This window comes from Mandrillus leucophaeus, unplaced genomic scaffold, assembly GCF_000951045.1.
Source record: "Mandrillus leucophaeus isolate KB7577 unplaced genomic scaffold, Mleu.le_1.0 Scaffold33, whole genome shotgun sequence".
Taxonomy (NCBI): Eukaryota; Metazoa; Chordata; class Mammalia; order Primates; family Cercopithecidae; genus Mandrillus; species Mandrillus leucophaeus.
Genome location: NW_012103476.1, coordinates 3,287,060 through 3,301,669, shown reverse-complemented (window position 1 = coordinate 3,301,669; position 14,610 = coordinate 3,287,060). Strand labels below are relative to the sequence as shown.

At 34.7% G+C, this 14,610-nt stretch overlaps 1 pseudogene; it reads left to right on the top strand.

Moving 5' to 3' along the window:
• Positions 1-2,387: 2,387 nt before the first annotated feature.
• LOC105545481 overlaps positions 2,388-14,610 on the top strand; it is a 76,273-nt pseudogene continuing 64,050 nt past the window's right edge.

Here is a 14,610-nt window from a genome sequence, read left to right as displayed (position 1 = left end):
AACACTATACAGCCACAACAAACAATGAGATCATGTCCTTTGCAACAGCACGGATGCAGCTAGAGGCCATTATCTTAAGGGAATCAAGACAGGAACAGAAAACCAAATACCACATGTTCTCATTTATAAATGGGAGCTAAACATTGGGTACTCACGGACATAAAGATGGGAACAATAGATACTGGGGACTGTTGGAGGGGTGAGGGAAGCAGGTAAACAAGAGTCGAAAAACTAATTGTCAAAACAAAGGTTGAAAAAGTATGCTCACTACCTGGGTGATGGGATCATTCATGCAAAATACCTATGTGGCATCATGCAAAATACCTGTGTATCACACCTGCACATATACTTCTTGAATCTAAAATAAAAATTGAAATTATTTTAAAAATTTAAAAATAAAAAAAACTTAAAAGAATCAACGTGTGCATGGGTGGTGGTACCCACCCCTACATGGACATAAGCCATAAATGTTTGGCAGCTTACTACAGTTCCACTCAATGTGGCCTTGGCAAACAGGGGTGATGGGAAATCCTCCCTCTGACCAGGACTTCAGGTAGTGTATCTGCTATTACAGTTTGTGGAATATATAGAGACTCCTTAGCAGTAGCAATTTTTCTAGCCAACTGGTTCCTAATACCTGGAATAAGAAGAAGGAGGAGGAGAAGGAGCAGAAGGGGAAGGGGAAGGAGAAGGGGAAGAAACAGGGAACAAGGAATTACACAGTAGAGACAGTGAGATTTATCACATCTTAACACCCGCCAGAGAGCACTTCAACACAGCACATGCAATAAAGAACCAAATATAAAAAATAGCCGGGTGATATGGTTTGGCTTTGTACCCCCACCCAAATATCATCTTGAATTGTAGCTCCCATAATTTCCACGTGTTGTGGGAGGGACCTGGTGGGAGATAATTGAATCATGGGGGTGGATCTTTCCTGTGCTATTCTCATGATAGTGAATAAGTCTCACAAGATCTGGTGGTTTTATAAAGGGGAGTTTCCCTGCACAAGCTCTTTTCTCTTGCCTGCTGCTATGTGAGATGTGACTTTGACCTTCTGCCATGATTGTGAGGCCTCCCCAGCCACGTGGAATTGTGAGTCCATTAAACATTTTTATTTTGTAAATTGCCCAGTCTAAGATATGTCTTTATTAGCAGCATGAGAACAGACTAATACAGCAAGCAAGTTTTATTAGCCAGCCTTAGTCACTGGACACATCAATATTGACATGTTGGGCACATAAACAGAGTGGTTTTGGTGGCAGAGATGAAGGCTAAGTATGAAGATATCGATATGACTGTTCTGGCTATTAGCACCACCTAATATCTATCCTAGCAGCAAGAAAGCTGAAAGCTAAACCCCAACAGGAATTTAATTCTCAAGGAGATCAACTGGCCTCTTGTCTTCAAGATGGGCCTTTCTACTCTGGAAGGGTGGGTGGTTTATTCTCATTTAAATGTACATGAATTCTGGATCTGAATTTCTTTTTCTTTCGTGCAGGGCCTTGGCCTCATGTTCTATGCCTTACAGCAAAGAGTGAGGAAAGGGGCTCATGTTTATGGTACCCACTGATCTTATACCATCCAGAAACTTCTACTCTCATAGAGCATTGTAGTAGCCTGCTCAGAGCCTACATGAAATTCAAGTGTGAATATAATAACAGATGAAAATTGGGTGCCATCCTTCTAGATGTAGAATACCCAATGAATCAAAGACATTGTGTTCCTAGCATGAAGCACCCATAGGCCTGGAACCAAGTCATAGAAGCATGAGCATTCCCACTTACTATCACTCACAATGATCCGTCGGGTTTGTGCTTCCTGTTCCTACATGTAGGATTCTGCAGGATTAGAGGTCTCAGTCTGTAATAGCAGCACAATTTTTCTAGGAGACATAGCAAAAGTTCTATTTAATTCCAATTTAATTATGAAATTAAATTACTGTTTAATTTAATTTAATGATGGCTGTTTCCTGTGAAATTTTGACTCTTTGTATAAAGGGAAGAGTAGGCAAAAGAAGGAAGTACTAAATTGGCAGGAATTAATTATCAGGAGGAGGTAAGGCTGTGCCAGTACAGAGAGAGAGAAGGGAATAATATACATGGAAACCAGATGGTCTATTTGGTGCCTTCCTTTGTGCAAATATGAACGCAAACAGACAGGTAAAACAGCTTTTGGGTACATGGTGACCAGGGAAGCTCAAGCACCTCACAAATCAGGGTGAATGTCACTGGACCAGATAAGCAAAGTTTCACTAACTTCCTTATTCTAAGTGTCTCTCAGGAGGAGTGGTCCATCAGATTCATAGTAGAACCACTTGTTCAATGCTCATGTGGAATTAAAAATGATTTGTCTAAGGATTACATTGTGGTAGACATGGTGGCAGGATGCTTACTCTTGCAAGGGAAAATGTGTCCTATGGCTCTGGGGAGTTGACCTGGTATCAGACACTTCAGGATCTTCCAGATTTGGAGAGAGCTCACTTGTTCAGGCTCTCAACCTTCTCATCGGATGATCTAAGTGGAGAAGAAAAATTCCAGTCAGTTTGGCCTTATGGAGGACAATTCTCATATGAAAATCTCAAGCCATGCTCTTTGCTAAATTGTCTGCACGTTTGTCATAGTTCACATTCTCCCTCTGCCAATCCTGTTTCTTCCCATTCTTTTCACAAGTGTGGATCCTGATAAATACCTTAAGACTCACATTCTGTATTATTTTCTGCTTCTGGAGTACCCATCGTAAGATATCCACTGTAAAAAATAAAAAGGAATCAGATTTTCAATAAGCAACTTGTTGCAACAAGGCAATATTCTTTAGTCAAGTTCTAGAGTTCTCCTACAAAGATGATTCCAAGCAAGCATTAGATATTTTTTATTTAATTTTAATTTAATTTTGTTTCTTTTCTCTCAACTTTAATTTTAGGCTTAGGGTGTACATCTGCAGGTTCAATACATGGGCAAATTTTGTGTTTCTGAGGTTTGGGGTATGTATGATCCCATCACCCAGGTAGCATTCAAGCCTTAGATATTTTGAGTTTCTAAAGGTAAAGCAACAATACATTCTAGAAATAAATAAGCTATAAATGCAAATTTCTTTTTTAACAAAACACAACACTCACTTCTAACACAGCTCAGAAAAATACATCACTTGAGTAAAAAGTGTTAACACGCTTGCTACATTCAACACTGTGGATCTGTATGTGATGTGTTTAGCACCAAAAATCAGCATTGGCACTTATCTGAAAAAGTGTAAATATATTATTTATTGAAAATGCTCCCCCTCCATTATGATTTATTCACATAGAATGTAAAATTCTTGGGTTATAGAAATACAATTTAAATGTAAAATTTAACCAATTTGATATCTTAGGTGATTCCAGTAAAATGTATTATATTTTTCGGTAGGCATATAGGAAAAAATATTACTGTAATAAAGTAGTTTTAAATAGTTATAAAGTGATAATTCATCCCCAATTTTTTGCTGTTATTTTGTTTTTGTTTAATTTTCTTGCCAATATTATTAAACTGTGAGACAAAGTTTGGTCTTTGACTATATATGTTGTACCTACTTCTAAATATTTATGTTCCCCAGTGTGTTTGTTCTTCCCTAATTGGGAAAGTTGTGAAAACGGCACTAGACCACCCTATTTTATACCAGTCAATACTGAATATGTGAAAGCTTAGACCTTAACGTTTCTCATTAATATAGTTAGCTATACATTTGGTATTATTACTTTTAATATTTTCCTAATGCATTTCATCAATGTGAGAGTGGCAGGAGGCAGCCAAATGCCTAGGCAGATAGGGGTAGGTCCCTGGTGAAGCCCCACCTCTAAGTCAAAGACAATTTAAAGCCTGAAAGTCAAGCTACAAGTTAAATCCTCAGACTGGCTTGAAAACTTGTCTCTCTGTTTGGTGTGCTTTCCTCTAATTTCCCCACCCTTCACCTATTTTTACATATACCTCCCCTTCCCTAATTGATTTCTACACTGTCATGCCCACCTTTGAATGATGTCTTCACTTTAACCTTTTATCGTTATTGAAAAATTACATTTAAAAATTATCTGTAAATATTTGGGAGGAATATCATAGGCAATCACTTAATTTGCTTATGATGCTTGTCCTTCTGTGCAAAAAAAATATTGCCTATCCAATGTGAGACACAGAAAGGGTTGTGGAGCCATGTTTTTCATTTCTTTCAGCAATAAATGTTTAATTTGCTTGGGAAAAGTAAACACTAAGTTGACAATGACTCAATTTGTACAGTGCATGGAAAGATCTAACATTTTCAAATATGTGTGTCATTCAATGTTTTCAGTAAATACTTCCATATTGGTAGAACATGCTGTAATCTAGGACATTGTAAACCAAATTATTCTTACAGTTTAGAAGTCGATTTTTCAGAAATTCCATTAATTAGATTATCATTACTTTTTTTCGTTAGTTATACTTTAAGTTCTGGGATACATGTGCAGAATGTGCAGTTTTGTTACATAGGTGTACATGTGCCATGGTGGTTTGCTGCACTCATCAATCCATCATCTACATTAGGTATTTCTCCAAATGCAATCCCTCCTCTAGCCCCCCCAACCCCCAACAGGCCCTGGTGTGTGATGTTCCCCTCTTCCCTGTGCCCATATGTTCTCATTGTTCAACTCGCACTTATGAGCAATTATGAGTGACAACATGCGGTGTTTCATTTTCTGTTCCTGTGTTAATTTGCTGAGAATGATGGTTTCCAGCTTCATCCATGTCCCTGTAAAGGACATGAACTCATTCTTTTCTATGGCTGCATAGTATCCCATGATATATATGTGCCACATTTTCTTTATCCATTCTAACATTGATGGGCATTTGGGATGGTACCAAGTCTTCGCTATTGTGAATAATGCTGCAATAAGCATATGTGTGCATGTGTCTTTGTAGTAGAGTGATTCATAATCCTTTGTGTATATACCAGTAATGGGATTGCTGATCAGATGGTATTTCTAGTTCTAGATCCTTAAGGAATCGCCACACTGTCTTCCACAATGGTTGAACTAATTTTCACTCCCACCAACAGTGTAAAGGCATTCCTATTTCTTTACATTCTCTCCAGCAACTGTTTTTTCCTGACTTTTTAATGATCACCATTCTAACTAGCACGAGATGGTATCTCATTGTGGTTTTGATTTGCATTTCTCTAACAACCAGGGATGATGAGCTTTTTTTCATATGTTTGCTGGCCGCATAAATGTCTTCTTTTGAAAAGTGTCTGTTCATATCCTTTGCCCAGTATTTGATTTTTCTTTTGTTTGTTTGTTTTTCCTTGTAAATTTGTGTAAGTTCCTTATAGATTCTGGATATTAGCCCTTTGTCAGATGGAGAGATTGCAAAATTTTCTCCCATTCTGTAGGTTGCCTGTTCACTCCAATGATAGTTTCTTTTGCTGTGCAGAAGCTCTTTAGTTTAATTAAATACCATTTGTCTATTTTGGCTTTTGTAGCGATTGCTTTTGGTGTTTTAGTCAATGTTGAAGTCCTTGTCCATGCCTATGTGGAACAGAACAGAGGCCTCAGAAATAACACCACACATCTACAACCATCTGATCTTTGGCAAAAGAAAGCAATGGGGAAAGAATTCCCTATTTAATAAATGGTGTTGGGGAAACTGGCTAGCCATATGCAGAAAACTGAAAGTGGACTCCTTCCTTACACCTTATACAAAAATTAACTCAAAGTGGATTAAAATTTAAACATAAGACCTAAAACCATAAAAACCCTAGAAGACATTTTATTTCTTAAGTGGAAATTTGGTGACTAAAATGTTTATCATTTTATGATGATGAACTTTGGTTTATTTGAAACCTCTATAACGGTTGGAATTTTATTTTGTTTTACTGGTCTTCATAAAAAAGGAATAAGCAAAATCACGAAAAATATCCTACTGCATTTAAATGAGAGTGCAGTGAGCCATTTAACATTGTTCATGTTATATCATGAACATTTGAATTGCTTGACAATAGCAGACTCATCCAAAAAGTTCAGACAATTAAAATGGAGAAGTAGTATTGTCCAAAGCATGTTTAATTCCCTAGATTGCTTTCAGCTACGATTTGTCAAACTTACTCACTTCAACATATCTGATGTTCAATATTGACCAATGGTATTTCCTTATGTCTGAAACTATTAGTCAAAAATAAGGAAAATAAATAAAACAAGCTTGAATTTGGGTAACATTTTTTATAAAGATGAAAGGCTATACATTATTCATATAATGTATGACTAGAATAACAATTTGTCCACCCAGTCTAATGCAAAGTTAGCTGAATAATTGTCTTAAATATTTGAGAAAGATATTTAAAGTAATGCAAATAAGATATGTGATTTTGTTAAAATGCTTCAGTGATAAAACTGTACTATAGACTGGGTGGCTTATCAACAATAGAAACGTATTTCTCACAGTCTTGTGGATGGAAATTGGAGATGAATACCACCCTAACCAGGTTTTGTGAGGAGCCTCTTCGAGTTTGCAGACTATTTTTTTTGTTTTTTAAAGACAGAGTCTCGCTCTGTCACCCAGGCTGGAGTGCAGTGGCGTGATCTCAGCTCACTGCAACCTCCGCCTCCTGGGTTCAAATGATTCTTCTGCCTCAGCCTCCCCAGTTGCTGGGATTACAGGCACCCACCACCATGCCTGGCTAATTTTTTTGCATTTCTAGTAGAGACAGGGGTTTCTTCATGTTGGCCAGGCTGGTCTCGAACTCCTGACCTCAGGTGATCCACCCGCCTCAGCCTGCCAAAGTGCTGGGATTACAGGTGTGAACCAACGCACCTGGCTGACTACTAGTTTTCATTGCGTCTTCACTTGCAGAAAGAGCTAGAGCTAGCTCTACGGCTTCTTATTAAGGCATTAATCCCATTCATGAGGGCTTCCCCCTTGTGGCCTATCTATCTCCCAAAGGCCCCACCTTCAAACACCATCATTGAGGGACTTGAATTTCAACATATGAACTTTGCAGCGGTGTGTTTGTGGGGGTTACAAACGTTCAGTTCGTAACAAGTAACCAGATTCTTTCTCTAAAACGTGACATTTGGCAATCAAAGCCTACATCAAAGTCACCTTTCTTTGTCTATTTTGTGTCCCACGAAGACATAGGTTGGTACTGAATGTCTTTACCATGTTTATAGAGGCCAGTTTTAATAGGCTTCTGTAATTGTTACCTCTGAAGTTTGAGTGATCTCTTGGTGTTTGAGAATCTTATCTGATAGATTTAGACATATGTCAAGAAAAATAAGTTTTAAAGAGCTTATATCCAATACTGAAAAAAAAAAATTATTAGGTGTTTTGAAAAAATATGCTCAAATATGTCAGTCAAGTTTAGGAGCTGTGAGCTCATCTTTATATATCCATTATTGCAGATCTATTCAATAATACTAGAGCTTCTTTACATTGTCGTAGCAGCAAATTACTTAAATATGTAAAAGGCTTTTTTTTTCTTTTTTTCTTTTTTGAGACAGAGTCTCTCTCTGTCATCCAGGCTGGAGTGTCGTGGTGCGATCTTGGCTCACTGCAACCTTGAACTTCTGGGTTCAAGTGATTCTCCTGCCTTAGCCTCCTGAGTAGCTGGGATTATGGGCGCTGGCCACCACGCCCAGCTAATTTTGTATTTTTAGTCAAGACGGGTTTCACCATGTTTGTCAGGCTGGTCTCGAACCCCTGACCTCATGATCTACCCGCCTCGGCCTCCTTTTAAAGTTCTGGGTTTAGAGGCATGAGTCACCCAACATGCCCAGCCAAATGTTTCCTTTTTAAATATCTTCTTCCTCTCCTTCTCGATCTCTCTCTTCTGTTCCCCACCTCCACATTTTGGAAGTAGCAGAGTATCCTGCTTATGAATGCCAAAACTATAATATTAGGAGAGACTGCTAAAATATTAAGTTACTTTCAAGTATGCAACCTGAAATGTGTTACCATCTTATAAGAAAACTGCATTTAGATACCAAAACTTTAATGCAATGTATATGCCAGATTTATTCTCTTCCAATGTAGAGATCTTAGAGTTTTTTTCTTAATTTACTAGAATTTATGTTGTGGATCTTTTGTGGAAAACTTGATGTTTTGCTGAGCCACATATTATTAGACTATTTTTAATAGAAAGGATAACACAGTTTTCAGTTCAGCAGAGGAATAAAGGACATCCTCAAGTCTCTTAATAGTTGTCCATCCCCTGGTCATGCCTGCCCCAAAGATCACTTTTCTCCTTTCCCCTCCTCAGGTTCCTGAAAAAAACATGTGCGCTAAAAGAGTTGGTTACATAAGTTAGGAAACTATCATAGAATATTACTTCTTTTATTCAAAGTATAAATTATTCCTGCTTTCCAGTTCCTTGGAACCCCAAGTGTGATTTTGAGTCTAAATTATTGGGATAATAATCTCAATTCCTCATTTCCCTCGGTTATGAAAATTCGCCCTGGGTGTTTTATATGAATGGGAATACGTAATTGAGCTGTTAAATGAATATAAGCTTGGGACATTTAAAAGTTTTAATAGAATTATTTGGTGTGTGCACTTGATACCACCGGACCCTTCCAACCATTTATATAAATGCAACTACTAATCACTTATATTAGAATGAACTGATGTGTCAATAGCACCATCTTTAAACTCTTGACGCTTTTGTCTTCTATATGAGGCATTTAATTTCATGCTCTAATAAAACTGCTGATTTATATTCTCTACTACCTAATCCTTCTGACTATTCAATAATAATTAAATCGTATGGTGTTTTCCAAAAAGACAATTTTAAGCTGTTACTGGAAAGAGAAAAGAGCTGCTTGCATAAAAGTCAATTGGCTTTGTTGTTTGTTAATATGGCTCAAAGTCCTTACTAAATTGAAATCTGTCAATGTTAGGGTGTAGAAGTTTAGAAACTTTTCAGTTAGTTTATGCTTTATACTTTCATTATGTTTGGGTGCAAAATTTAAATAAACAACTCAGAGTTTCCATTATTTTCTTTGGCAAAATAAATCACACTATTTGTAGTTGTCTGTTCACTTATGTAATCTTTCATAACTCCAACCAAACAAAACTTCTTAAATATCTAATTCGTTTCCTCAGTTTGATCTTTTGTTAGTTTTTAAATCCCATAGTATTATTGTGATTGTTATTTAATTTGATGTTTTTCATTTTTGAGTTCATGGCATTCTAGCTTACTCTTAATAAAACCAAAATTCATGGTTTCAAAATTTAATTTCAAAAAACTACACATGCTAAAAATTAAAAAAAATAAGAGAGTACATATTATACTAAAATTTTAGACTTTCCCCAAAATTTGATTACTATACTGAGTTTAGACTACCTGCTTTAGAAGATTAAATATGCATATACACTACTATGAATATATACTTACATTTTTTTAGATTATAAACCTAAAGTAATGTAACATTTTAAGCATTTAAATATTTTAAAAGGAAATTAATATTTCTACTTTTGATTTAGGTTCTACTGACTTTGAGTATTTGAATTATTTGTTGGAATGGTATACCTAAGCAAGCATATTATGCTATTTCTCAAAGAAATCAGTTCTCTAAATTCAAAGCAAACTTAAAATCTGGTATGTGCTGGGTAATCTAAAAGAGAATAGTGAGCGAACTTCTTTGCTAGAATGTGTTAAGTTTTAGGTATGTTCTGCTCCCTACTTCTACTCATATTTGCTAGATTGTATTGAATTATGGAGGAATGTAGTAATGTCTATTTTAGGAAGAAAGAAAAATACCATTGCAGATATCTACTTTTGAAATACTACAAATATAATATTTACTTTTTCACGTAAATCAACTATTATGATTTTGTTTTTATTTTTATTTATTATTATTATTTGTTTTAATGGCATACTATTCTAGATATATGGGTGTTTTTTCTTCTTTTATCTCTGATAATATTGAGTTTTAAAAATATTTCCTGTTTCTTGTTTGGACTACCTGCTGCAATTTGTCTGTCATTTAGTTTGATTTTACTTTTTTTTGTAGTATATAATTTTCTCTAATTTTTGGCTATCTTAGCTGGCAGGTCATGTTGAAGAGTAAAACAGGGAAAGAGACTACTGTGCTTTTGTACAGGAAGGCTAATCAAAGGGTCTTCAATTTAGGGTGTGGTATTATTAAGTTTTCCCTTGAGGACAAACAAATGTGATTAACTAGATGCTTTTCTTTGGTATTATCATTTTCTTCATATAAAAAACGATCATCCATCTTACTAGCTGGCAAAAGCTTGAATTTTTGCAAGCTAGATTTAAAGTAGGAGAATAGAGCTGGAACAACGGCCGTATCATTAAGTTAACATATTCTCCTTCCATCTTTCCATTTTCCATATGGTAGTCCGACCTCAGCTGTGCCTGGTTTCCTTAAGTAGATGTTACCTCTGTTGGGTAATTTTCTAGAAGCCTATTTGTGTCTTTCAAACCATTCTCCTTTATTAAAACTTGCAGCCACTTTGAGTGCACTTGGTGTCCTAAGAACCTGAGCCTATCCTAGATTTGGCAAGACACATAAATGACATCTGAGCTTCCTATTGGTTTTTCTCTCTGCTTTCTCAGTCTAAGTCAATTATGAATTTATTTGCTTTTCAGCTTTCAAGAAAAAAGATTTAACCTGCCATTTTTCTATTGCTCCTTTTGTTCTTGCAAACTGTATGCTTTCCTCCTTTTCAGATCTTTTTATTGTGTTTTTTATTGTTGGGAATTCAGAAAGCATTAAGGAAAACACATGTTAAATCCACCATCTCTAAGTGAAAGACTTTATTTTAAACTACATAAGGAAAATAAGAGAAAGTTACTCTTTTCATTTGTTTTAGTTATTTTACTTTTTAATTTTTATTTTAAGTTCAGAGGTACAAGCGCAGTTTGTTACATAGGTAAACTTGTGTCATGGAGATTTGTTGTACAGATTATTTCATCACTCAGGTATAAAGTCTTGTACCCATTAGTTATTTGTCCTGATCTTCTCCTTCCTCCCACCCTCCACCCTCCAGAAGGCCTCAGTGCGTGTCATTTCCTTCTACGTGTCCATGTGTAAAAGACAGAAATACCTCTTGACCCAGCAATACCATTACTGGATGTCTACCCAAAGGAATATAAATCATTCTATTATAAAGACACATGCACACATACATTCATTTCAGTACTATTCATAATAGCAAACATATGGAGTCAACCTACATGCTCATCAGTGATAGACTGGATAAAGAAAATGTGGTACATATATACCATGGAAAACTATACAGCCATAAAAAAAGAGTAAGCTAATGTTTTTTGCAGGAACATGCATGGAGCTGGAGGTCATTATACTTAGCAAAGTAACACAGGAACAGAAAACCGAATACCATATGTTCTCAGTTTTAAGTGGGAACTAAATAATAAGAGAAAATTACTTGAGAAAAGTATTTTAGAAAGTGAAAATATAATAAATATATTTCCTCAATTAGAATACTTCAACATATATTTTTCTAGAAATAAAACAAAAAGTTATATATCCCAATTTGACCAAGAGTGCCCTTTTTGGGGGGAAAGAAGCTAATATCATTTTAATTGTACTATTCAAGAAAATGTCATCATTAGTTGCTAATATGTTCCTCAAAGTTCTAGATTCTAAGGGTGAAAAAAGAGTTATAAGCAAAAATTCTTCCCATTATGAGATTTATAGTACAAAATAAAACTCTCTCTGGAAGTTTCTTTTGATCTTAATTTTTGGTGATTCTTAAAACTCAATTGGCTTTTTTTTCCTTTAATTATCTTGTTAGTGTTGCTATGTAATTGGAAATTCAGTTACTTTTCAAAGTCTTAAGTAAAATTTTCAACACTGGTTTTCTTGTAAAACTGTTTTTTTCAAAAACTGCAGTTTTGATGGACAGTTTTCTTATATTTAAAATTTCTTAAAGTCTTTGATTCAAAATACAGGAGTAGATTTTAGACATTCAAGTGTACCAGAGGAAATAAAGTTGAACAAAATGCTAGATATTGCAAATATTGAATCTTGCAGTAATAACATCCTGTTCTCCATTATTAGTTTCTTCAGCAATAGCGTTGGAATTGTGTATGTTAGCTGAATATTTAATGTATCTCTTAAATCTGAGGAAAATACTAGTTGATATTCATAGATCATTTATTAATTTTCCTGATATCTTAACTGTCATGAATTAAAATGTCTGTTTTGTTTGTTTGTATCACATTGTTCATAAATAATGTTGCCTCAAATTTGCATTATGTAGTATTATACCTTCAAAAGTATATTTGGTTGAAGTTTTTTTTTTTTTAATTTAGCAAGGACTTTATATTTTGCAGAGATATTTTTAGATCTCCCAATTTTGAGAATCTTTTAGATGCCTCAGAAAGGATCTACAAAATATAAAATAACATGGAAAACAGATGAAGAAAAAAAAAGAAATAAAGTAGATCTGAAAACAAAATTGTTAAAGTTCCCAAGAAACTTAGAATAATTGTATATTTAGATACTTTATCTTTTTTCTGTGATTCCATGGTTAACTCACCTTTGTAAAATCATCCTATTCTCTGTCATTTCTTTGCTTATATTTTCTTTTTAAAAATTATCAAAATAAACTGTTGCCTGTAACCATAGCACACTCAGATGTTTTTCATGTAAAACATTGCAACCGTGTCTTTGTTTTATTGGTCAAATTTGACTCATCCAGTAAATCAAGAGTTAGAAATGGGAGACTTCCTCTTGATGTTGCAGAAGTGGACACTCCACATGAAAGCGGGACTGCAATGGACTGTAAGCGAGGTTTGCTTCAGAGAGCAGGATTCTGTTATTAACATAGAATTTTGAAACCCAAATATAACATGGGCATCATGTTCGCTAATAGGCTCGCTGTGAAGGTGTATAAACGTAATCAGGAACAATCTTGGCCAGGATCGTAGAGCTTGTCATTAACATGGCCAAATTATGAATACGGAAATTCAGATTTATCATTCCATTTCTTCTATGGCTTTTAGTAGTTTATGGATAATATTTATCTTAAACAAACAAACAAAGTGCCATTCAGAAGCATTGGAATGTAGCCATTATACCCATGACCAGTCAGTATACTTTGTACTAAAAGGGAGTTTCAGCAAGCATATTTATGCATCCCTTACATGAACGAAATAGTCAATTACTTAAAGGTGATTCAGACCTTTATTATATAATCAGACCTTAATATATATTTATATCTTTAAATGATTTAAATATGTGAAATGTAGGGATGTGCCAGACATTATATCAGAGGACAACTAAAATATTTATATTATTACTAAAATGGATCTTTTTTATTATCTCAAAACAATTACTAAATACTTTAAACTACAGAGAGCAAAATAATTTGTTTATTGCTTTTCTTTCATATTTTTATCTTCATAGATATAGTTATTTCCTCATAATACAGCTACCAAATTCAGATACTATGATTTCTTTCTCTCCCTTTCTCTGTGTATGTATATATGTTATATGATACATGCATATATAATTTGTTTAAAAATACAAATTATTATTTGTGTTTTATTTATAAACATATTTTTGTATTTACACACAAATATACATATATTTGTGTTTATATATTATATGACTTTCATTAAAATTTTGCTTTGCCACATTGTGTCAGATTGTTTCCATTAAGATTTTCAAGCATACATTTGACTTCACTTATGTTCCATTTACATTTTACTTACATATTTTAAGTTTTTTCTCTTTTTCTGATTCTTTTATACATGTCTAATTCCTCATGCAAGTCACTCGAATTGCTCAAGGGAGTTCTTCTTCTTTGTAATTTAGGCAATTTTGACATTTTCTCTCTATATTTGAAATATTCAGGCTAATGTACAGATGCCTCAATTTTTTTTTCATTTATTAACTCTACCAGTAAAGGTAAATAATTTTAGAAACATAAGCACTAGCTTGAATCTTGGGATTAGAAACTAGCAACATCTTTTTCCTTTTCTGGATCTGAAGGCCTCTAGCATTAATTTACATGTGAAATTATTTTGGTTGTATACTCTTTACAGAATTGTACCTATAGATTTATTTCTCATTCCTTGAAATGAAACAGAAATAAATACAAAATGTGTGATCTCTAGATATGGCAAATAATTATTGAAATAGTATGGAAAAATAATTTCCTGTTAGCTAGGAATTTAATTCCACTCTAAAACAGAAGAATCATTTTAATTAAAAATATTCATTTATTCCTTGTAGTAGAATATATGTTTTTCAGAATATTGTTTAATACAAGCCACTGAAAGCAAGATTGGTTGATCTTCTTAGCATTAGAAATAAAAGGCGCTTGGAGAATAGAATAAAGCAAACTCTGAAAGAAAAAGAAAGGGATAAGGAACAAGAAGCATCATCCCCAGACCATGTTATAGAACTAACATACAATGAGGCAATCAGAAAACTATTGTTCATAATTCTCTCTCATTTCTCTCTCTCTCTATCTTTTTTTTTTTTTTTTTTTTGAGACGGAGTCTCGCTCTGTCGCCCAGGCTGAAGTGCAGTGGCCGGATCTCAGCTCACTGCAAGCTCCGCCTCCCGGGTTCACGCCATTCTCCTGCCTCAGCCTCCCGAGTAGCTGGGACTACAGG